We start from the raw sequence: 9,730 nt of genomic DNA on the forward strand, positions 1-9,730 counted from the left end.
GGGGCTGGGAGGTCCTGGACGCAGGGGGGCAGGGGGCCATGATTCTGCAGCAGGTATCTGTACTACTTTGCTGCGGCTTCCATGACAACTTAGCGCAGCTTGGGGGCTTGACAGAAATTTATTTTATGGTGATTCTGGAGGCTAGACGTCCAAGATTAAGGTAGAGGCAGGGTCGGTTTTTCTGGAGGCCTCTTTCCTTGACTTGTAGAGATGGCGGCCTTCCCTCTTCCCATGGGCTTCCCTCTGTGTGTGTCTGTGTCCTGGTTTCCTCTTCTTACCAGTCATATTGGATCAGGGTCCAGCCTAAAGACCCCATTTTAACATAGTTACCGCTTTAAAGGCCCTGTCTCCAAATACAGCCACATTCTGAGGTTCTGGAGGTTAAGACCTCAACATAAGAATTTGGGAGGATACAATTCGGCCCATAACCATGTCCAAAGAGAGAAGGACCCTCAGTCTGTCATGTGGAGTAGGGAGTGATGGGGTTCAGTGCTCAGTTACCCTCATGTGCCTAGCAGTTGCTATGAACCCATCTCTATGGCCATCCCACCTCCTAAACAGAAGCTGGGCTTTATCTCCTTGAGGGAGGATGGAGGGTGGTGAGAAGGAACACCTTCCCCTGACCATGACCCTGATCTAGGTTTACAGGATGCTCTGAGCCAAGGCAGTAGAGGCCAGCACCACCGTCACACTTACCAACACATCCTAGCCATGGAGTAAAGACAGAGGACCAGAGTTCAGGTGAGCAGTGAAGCCACAGCCAACAATCAGACAGTGTCCTAACAGCGTCTGTGGGTTTCCACGAAGCAGACAAACTTGGAGGTTGGAGCTAAGTTGAGTCCTGCCTGGAGCTCCAAAAGTGTAAAAGGACATCAAAAGGACTTAGGGAACAGACTGGCCCCTTGAAACCCTGATCCCAAGGGAACAGAGCCTCTTTAGCATTTGCTCAGGTCACAGTCCTCTTTGACCCATCACTGGGGAGGGATGTCTCTCCCCTAGCAGGGCAGCAGGAGCCAGAAGTGGCTAGATGTTGAGATAATTTGTGTTAGCATTATGCTCTGTCATGGTTGGCCCATAACTGCCCAACTGCTGGGAACCTCAGTCCTGTTATCTGCCAAATACTCTCCCTACATTGTTGAGTTTTAAGAAGGATTCAAGAACCAAAATAAGGTATGTGGAAGTAATCGAAAACCTGTAATGTGTCATCAGACTGAAGATCTTCACTATAAAAACTTTGCACCGGAAGGTGGCTTCTTGCCGCCAGGGCAGCCCACTTATACAGCACATGAGGACAGGCCTCCTCAGTCCAGTCCAGGGGTCTTTCTGCTCCAGAATTATCATCATTAATATTGAACAGTTGACATGAACCTAGCTGTACCCCTCCCGCCTCACCTAGCTTCCAGGCCAGTCCCCACCACCCCCTGGCCTCTGTTTGTTGTGAGTGGAGGGTTTGACTGGCTCAGGCCAGAAAACAAGCTGGCTGGTGTGTGCAGCTGTGGGCCACCTGGCCCCTGACGGGATCAGAGCCATCCTGGATTGTCCGTGAGGAGTTGCTGGGTCTGGCTGGGTTTTGGAAAGTTTGACACAGGCTAGAAGCAGGACGCTGGGCATGTCTGTCAGAACGAATGGGTTCTGTTCTCTCCAGAAACAACAGGGAGCTTGCAGATTTCTGGATCCTCGAATCCTAGGACCAAATGTCTCTGTGGACCATTTGGGAACACAAGCCCTTGGACGCGTGCATGATTGTGTGTGTGGTAACAGGTGGGCAAAACCCAGGGCATAATATGGGCAATGGTCCTGTCCTTCAGCACGGGGCGAGGGGCTCTGGAGAGCAAGAGACCCTGAGGGGTGTGGGTTGGAGGCTGGTCAGATGCAGAGTTTTGTCTGTTTTCAGAGCATTTGAAAGCTTGTGGTGTGACCCTATCCAATCAACTTCTTGTCTCTGGAGCTTCAGCTTCAGAAGATAAATTACTAATGAGGACAGTTGCTCAGTGCTCTGTGGAAATCAGCTTTATAAGTCTCCAGAGACAGGGTGTCCGTGTAAGACACAAACAGCTGCTTCCCCTTCAGGCTTAGCTGGCTCCTGCCCGGAGCAGAGCCAGCAATCTGGGATGCTCTTGGCCCTGGCTCCGGCAATATCACCAGCTCTGCGTGAATGCTACCGACTGGAAAATGTCCCAGCCTCCTTTCTGCTTGAAGCTGATGAATGAAGGAAAGTCTACTGTGCTTTGCGTGGTATGGTAGAAAGAGGCCTGGGGTGGGATGCCTGGATCTAGTTTTGGCTTTGCCACTAACTAGTCATATGACCTTGGATAAATCATTTTTCTCTGAATCTAATTTCCTTGTCTGTACAGTGAAAAGGGTGGATTGGGTAATAATAACAAGGAACATTTGGGGGCATAAGACTACGTGCCGGGCTCTGAGCTAAAGACCTTAGAAGCATTAGCTCATTCTACCCTTACACCAATCCTAACAGGCAGGTATTATTTTAAAGCCCATTTTACAGATGAGATCATTGAGGCACAGAGAGTTTAAGCAACTTGCACAAGGTGCTATAACCAGGATTCAAATCCAGGTTTACCTGACCTTAAAGTTGATGATCCGTATTGGGTGATCTCGAGGGGCTGATATTCAAGAATTTCTTCCCGGAAGAGAAAGAACAAGAAGAGAGAGGATGGGAGGGAGGAGGAGTGGGGAAGAGGGGGAGAAAGAATAGTTTCCTGTGTGATGGAAACTTTGAGGCCTTTTAAATGTAAGAAGAGAGAGGGGTGTGTGCCGGGTGGAGGGTGGTGGTGAGTTGCTGTGTGATTAGAAATCTTGCCATTGCTTGTTTTTCGGCAAATATTTTCTACTTTGCCTTCAAAGAGCGTCTCAGCAAGGATCATTACAGGTGCGAAAACCCCCCACCCCATGTACCCCTCTGCACGACCCAGACACTGAATTCTGAAAACTTAAAGTTTAAGGTGATAGATCCATTTGCCAATTGCTGAAAAAAGAGCTCCTGGCACAATGGTTTGCTTTTCCCAGGGGCCTGATCCGCTTCAGGTTGGTAAAGCCCCTTGTTTTCACGCAATGGGAAAACAGAAGGATCTAATGCGTCCGGCATCTCGCCACATCAGGAATTCAGTGTGAATCATTTCCAAAACCCCTGTCAACCTTATTCTGGGAAAGTGCCTTTCGGACCAGAAATTATTGCAGTTCAGCCAGCAGACGACACAAGCATCGGGAAGGTTTCCTACCTGAATACCGCCTGTGTGTGCGTGTGCCCTCGTCCCTGGGCTTGCCAGGGCTCAGGGCTGCACACTGACAGCGCCAGTCTCTGTGTTTGCTACTCGGCCCAGGCGTTGAAAGCAAACAAGTAGGGTCTGGAGTCCAACCCCACCACTTAGGTAGATGTGTGCTATTGAGGTCGTTTGGAACATCAGATTCCTCTGCTGTAGGAAAGAAACCGTGATGTCCTCACAGGACGATGTGAGGACTCCACGGTCTCATGGAAGATGTCCCACCCAGCCCAGCCCCTGACGCCCAGTTAGCACTTAGCACCAGTGCCCTGGCTAACCCGCATAGACCGGGGCAGGTGCCAGACACTGACTATGCTCCATAGGCTGCTCTACGTGCTTAGAATACCCTCACTCAAGAAATTCTCTCAACAACCTCATGAGGTAAATGGCCCCAGCGAGGCAAAAGAATTTGTCCAAGGTCACACAGCTGGTAATGATGGAACTGGGCTTGAACCCAGAGTCTTTCTCTGAGTCTGTGATCTTTTGCAGCGGTCGCTGCTGTCTGTCGTCTACGCGTACCTGTTCACTGGCTGAAATACATTGTGGAGACCATCCATCCTTTTGTGTCTTTTAATGGTTCAGGAAAGCTCTCAAGGCTTCTGCCAGTCCTCGGCGCTTTCTGTGTGATCAGGGACTTGACCATTTAAAGGCCAGGAAATGAAAATGCTCTCTGACCCTTCGTTTCTTTATCTGTAAAATGAGTTTGTTAGAAAGATCAATAAAAGTACATGTGAAAATGCAAGATGCACAGTGGGTGTGCAATAAACACCTGATTAAAGTTTCATCATGAGGGGAAGAGAGATTATACTTAAGCAATTGTAACAGAAATCCGACTCCGTCCTTCGTCACCTCTGTGGGTTTTCATTGTCAGGCTTCTAGTGACAGGGTTCTCCCCCGAGAAGTGCTGTTCTCTTTCATCTTTTCCTCTGGAGTGAACCCCTGAACTTCTGCGCATGCCCGGAGGGTAGGATCTAGGCTGTGGCCGAATAGGGACAAGGCATAATTTTAATCTCGGAATCCTTTTTTTTTTTTTTTTAATGTTTATTTATTTTACTTTTTAGAGAGAGTGAGAGAGCGAAAGCACAAGCAAAGGAGAGGCAGTGTGTGTGTGTGTGTGTGTGTCTGCGCGCGTGTGTGTGTGAGAGAGAGAGAGAGAGAGACAGAGAGACAGAGAGAGAGAGAGAGAGAGAGAGAGAACCCAAAGCAGGCTTCAGGCTTCAATTTGTCAGCACAGACCTCGAGGGGTTTGAACTCACAAACTGTGAGGTCATGATCTGCGCAGTAATCAGATGCTTAACTGACTGAGCCACCCAGGTGCCCTTCAGAATCTTTTTTAGTAAGTTTGTCTCCATTCCTAAAACCTGTTGTCCTGTTCTTGATCCATTAAATACCTTGGAACCCACAGGAGGAAAGCACATACTAAAGATGTGATTAAGATTGTATCTAAGGCAGGACTGAGATACTTGTTTGAGGGTCCCTCCTGGCTTAACAAACTTCTCTGATCTGAGAGCCCCCAAAGGAAGCCCCATTTTCAAAATCTTGGCAAACACTGTTCATTTACTCACAGCAATCAGGACACTTAGTCTCAAGGCGTTTTGTCAGAGATGAGAAATCCAAGGCTTCAAGAGAGCTTTCCCCACAAAGGGCAGAAGCAAGTAGAGGAAACCGGGGGCTTTCCACACCAAACTCTCACACGGATGTGTTCCCTGGGGTGGTTGTGGCAAGAGGTGCCAGTGGCTGGAACGCAGCGGAGGTGGGAAGCCAGGAAAGCAGCGGTGAGCTTAGACTTGTTCCGGACACAGAACCCACAGGCCACGATACTGAACTGGATGTAGCCAAAGAAGGGATGGATCAAGAATGACTCCTGGAATTTTGACACACTTAGTCTTGTGCAAAATGGTGTTGGGTCCGTGTTGTTTATCTGTTAAGCGTTTGCGATGAGAAAGCTTGAAAATGGTGTCAGGAAGACTAGCTAAATAATTATGGTATCTCTACAGATGGAATGCTGTGCGAGCATAACAAAATAATAAAGAACCTCGAGGATAGATAGTTGGGTTAAAAAGTCTATAACATTACATATAGTATGCTACCATTTGTATAAAATAAAGGGAGGGGGATATGTATAGTCCCATCTGCTTACACATGAAGAAAATATCTCTGGTGGGATATATACCAAGAAACGGGTTTCTTGACATCTGGTGTTCCCTTGCTTGAAATTCCACCATTGCTCACTTAGCCCCTAGAGTGAGGCATTAACCTCTTAGCGTGGTGCCTTGCCCCTAGTAAGCTCTCAATAAATCTTAATAAGCTATTCTTTTTATTTGGGCTTTTAAAAATGCAAATATCCCTGGGAAAGATGGCCCCCGGAGTCATAAACTCCTTAGTAGTATGAATTCAGTTCTCAGTGGGAATAGTTAAAGAAGGACCTTAGGGTGGGGGTGGGGGTGGAGAAAGTGTTTCCAAAAAAAAAAGAAGAATGCTAGGGGATCTAAAGCAAATCTCAGTTTGTGGTTTTGCTGAGGCCCACACCTGCACGGCCTGATGGGTGTTCTGCAAGCCGCACCAGCCATTGGCTTCTCATTTCGGGGGCTGTGAGGCTCCCTCCGAGCCCAGCCAGGCAGTGGAGGAAATGAAGAGGCTCTCAAGGGAGGGGCAAGGAGAGAGGATGGGGTAGGGTGAGCCGCCACCGCCACCGTGAGAGCAGCTGCCTCTGCAAGACGGAGGGCTCCTCCCACTGCTGATGGTGCTCCTCCGGGAGGCAGGTAAGTGGTTCTGGGGAAGCTGAGAGTCCGCTTTCAGTTCCTTTCCTATTTGTCTGGAATCTGGGCGCACCTGTGATACAGTGGGCACTCTGTGGCTTAGAGGGATTAGAGCAAGGCACCCTCACCTTTCCTTCAACTGTACATACATCTTTGATCCCCAAATCGGATGCACAAGCTGACAGCTGTGTGTGCAGATAATGGAGAGGAGTGCTCTCCTCGTGGCTGGAATCCGTCTAAAGGCTTATCGGAAAAGGACTGAACTGCAGGTTTAATGCTTTATGATGGGCCATTTGGGAACCTGCAGGCAAATGTGTACTGGGGGACGGACGGATGTGTCCATCTGTCCTAGATTCCAAACTAGACGGTGAGGACACAAAGGCAGGAGCCATGCGCTAGTCTAGACTTTTTGGTCCCCAAACCCAGCACAGTGCTTGGTACATGGGGATTTGTCTGCACCTGCATGTGCAATACGGTGAATCCCCGAAATGTGGCTAGCCCAAGTTGAGATGTGTTGTGGCTGTAAAATGCGTACTGATCTCGAGGACTTGATAGGAAAGGAGAACAAAAAAAAAATGTCAATAATTTTTACATCAGTATAGGTTGAAATAATCATTTTTTGGATGTATCCGGTTAAATAAGAAAAATATATTTTTAATGTTCATTTATTTTTGAGAGAGAGAGAGACAGAGACAGAGAGGCAGAGAGAGAGGGAGACACAGAATCCAAAGCAGGCTCCAGGCTTTGAGCTGTCAGCACAGAGCCAACATGGGCCTCGAACTCATGAACCATAAGATTGTGACCTGAGCCGAAATCAGATGCTTAACCGAATGAGCCACCCAGGAGCCTCAAATAAAATGTATGATTAAGATTAATGTCATCTGTTTCTTTTTGCTTTTTTAAAATGTGGCTGCTACAACATTTTGAATTACGTGTGCAACTTGCATTACATTTCTCTTGGACATCACTGGCCTGTACTGCCCTGACCTTTGTTCTACCCTTCCTTCTCTCTCCAGCTCTCTGATCAGACTACAGATGCCCTTCACCCTGAGGCCATATAAATAAAGGCCTCAGAATCTTTTATGGGCTAGAGTAAGATCTCCTGTGTATTTTATATTTGTTGAATCACTGTTTATACCTTAACAAGTGTGTTGCTCGTACAATGTAATCTATAGCCATATACCCTTTGTTCTAAGATAAAGGAATTCAGATGACAGCAAGTGGGAGGGGGACTGATTTTATTAAGCACCAGCCTCACAAATATTTTCTCCTTTAAATTTATTTTCCTGCCAGCTCTGCAGGGTAGGCATTATTTACTTTTTCAGATAAAGAAACGGAGGCTCAGAGGGCTCCGATAACTTGCCCAAGATCGCCCGCCTAGTGTGAGGCGCGGGGTCAGGACTTGGAAACTGATGTGCCTGGCTCCGAAGGCCAGTTCTCCCCCCATGGATGGCATGTGGCTTCAGTTTTGCATATTTGAAATAGAGCCTAAGAAGCTCCCCACTATCTGTAGGCTCCTATTTTGTCTGCGCAGGAAAGGAGCCCATTGGGGACTGTGGATGATCTCTTTATCGCTGATTTCTAGATCGGGCAAGGAGCAAGTCCAGGGCTGGTTCTCAGAATGCCTAGGAACATTCTCGTCCTGGCATGGCCCCCAGTGGAACTAAGTGGCCTAGGATACATAGCTTCCACCTCTGGAAACAAAGAGGACCTTTACCGGTTGTGATTCCAAACCCACTGGCTGGGGAAGCAACATGAGGCTGCTTTTGTTGCTTAATCCTGAATGGGTTACACCTGGAGTTGACGAATTTTTTTTCTAAATCAAGGTTTGTTTGTTTTTTTAACACACCGTGAACCTGTTATTTCCATATGTCAAGATTTCTGTTGAGTGTGATGAAAACGAACTTCCAGATAAGGGAGTCCACGTTGTGTGGGTGGGCAGGAAACCTCAGGTTCATTTTCAGGGATTAGGGGGTTTTTGATGACTGCCCATGCGGTTAGTATTTTCCAGAGCTGTTTCATACATACTGCGGCACGTCTTGAAATTTCGATCTGGTATCATTGCTCTAATGACTAGAAATCCTCATTATCTATTTAGCAGATGGGAGAGCAATGCCAAGTCTCTCCATAAGCCTGCTTATTAATCCTCCCTGAAAAGCCGATTTATAAGAGTGACATCAAAGCTGGGACGCCCCAGGAGCGCTCTTTTTAGGACTGACAGCCCGTCCCGTCGCTCCATCTGAATGTGAAGAGCAAGCTGCAGCTCTGATTAGTGTACAGGCCGTCAGGCATCCCTGTCCCCAGCTCAGGCCCAGCTCAGATGCCTTTATCCAACGCGCACTGATGGCTGCGAACAAGACCTCTGAAGATGAATTTTCCGGATGAGTTGCCATTTCTTGTTCCCAGTCTCTGGAGAGTAAATCCCAGTGGCCTGCAGTAGTTAGTTCTTCTAAATGGATCGCAGGGTGAATAGTGATTTTTATCTATCCAACTTGGCAGGCAGAGCTATAAATTAACTCACTGTCAGATTGTGAGGCCTTGATGTTAAAAGGAATGCATTGGGGAATGCACCCCTGATCTCAATCCCTTTGAAACTTTGTTCTGGGCTTTGTGGTGGGGAAAAGGGACAGACAGAATCCTTAGTAAGGTTTTGAAAACCTGCTTCTCCTTTGTTGCTATTAATTTCTTCACGAATTAAATTTTATGAAATCGTGGTCTGTATGATACTGAGCATCAGGCATGATTTTAAAGTTGTGTGTCTATTTACATACACACTTCGTAACCCTCTTGGTGGGCCCTTTTTACCGAATTCTATCCTGTCTCATTTCCTTGACATTTCTGGGAATAAGTTCACTCAACTTCTATTTATCTGAAAATTCATTTATTGTATTTTCCTGTTTGAGGAATATTATTAACGGATATAGAATGTTTTTTATTGAAGGGGTGCCTGGGTGGCTCAATGTCTGACTTTGGCTCAAGTCATGATCTCACAGTTCCTGGGTTCGACCCCTGTGTCAGGCTCTGAGCTGTCAGCACAGAGCCTGGAGCCTGCTTTGGAGTCTCTCCCTCTCTCTCTCTGCCCCTCTCCTGCTCATGCTCTGTCTCTGTCTCAAAAAAAAAAAAAATTTTAAATTTTTGAAAAAAGAATGTTTTTTATTGAAATGTAGTTGACATACAGTTATATTAGTTTCAGATGTACAACATAATGATTCAACAATTCCACACATTCCTCAGTGCTCAGCATGCTGACGATGGAGTCAGCATCTGTCAGCAAATGGCACTATTACAGCCTTGTTGACTGTATTTCCTATGCTTGATTTCTAATCTCTGTGACTTATTTATTTTGCATCTGGGAGTTTATGCCTCTTAAGCTCTATTTCACTCATCCCCCATCTCCTGCCCCTTTGGCAACCACCAGTTTGTTCTCTGTATTTAAGAATCTGTTGTGTGTGTGTTTTTTTTTGTCTCTTTTTTCTTTGTTCATTTGTTTTGTTTCTTAAATTCCACATATGAGTGACATCATATGGTATTTGTCTTTCTCTGACTTATTTCACTTACCATTATACTCTCTTGAGTCCGTTCATGTTGTTGCAAATGGCAAGATCTCATTTTTTATGGTTGAGTAATATTCCATTGGATGTATATACCACTTCCTCTTTATCCATTCATCTATAGATGGATACTTGGGTT

The sequence above is a fragment of the Hyaena hyaena genome, unplaced genomic scaffold (assembly GCF_003009895.1).
Source record: "Hyaena hyaena isolate Hyena2069 unplaced genomic scaffold, ASM300989v1 scaffold_28, whole genome shotgun sequence".
Classification (NCBI taxonomy): Eukaryota; Metazoa; Chordata; class Mammalia; order Carnivora; family Hyaenidae; genus Hyaena; species Hyaena hyaena.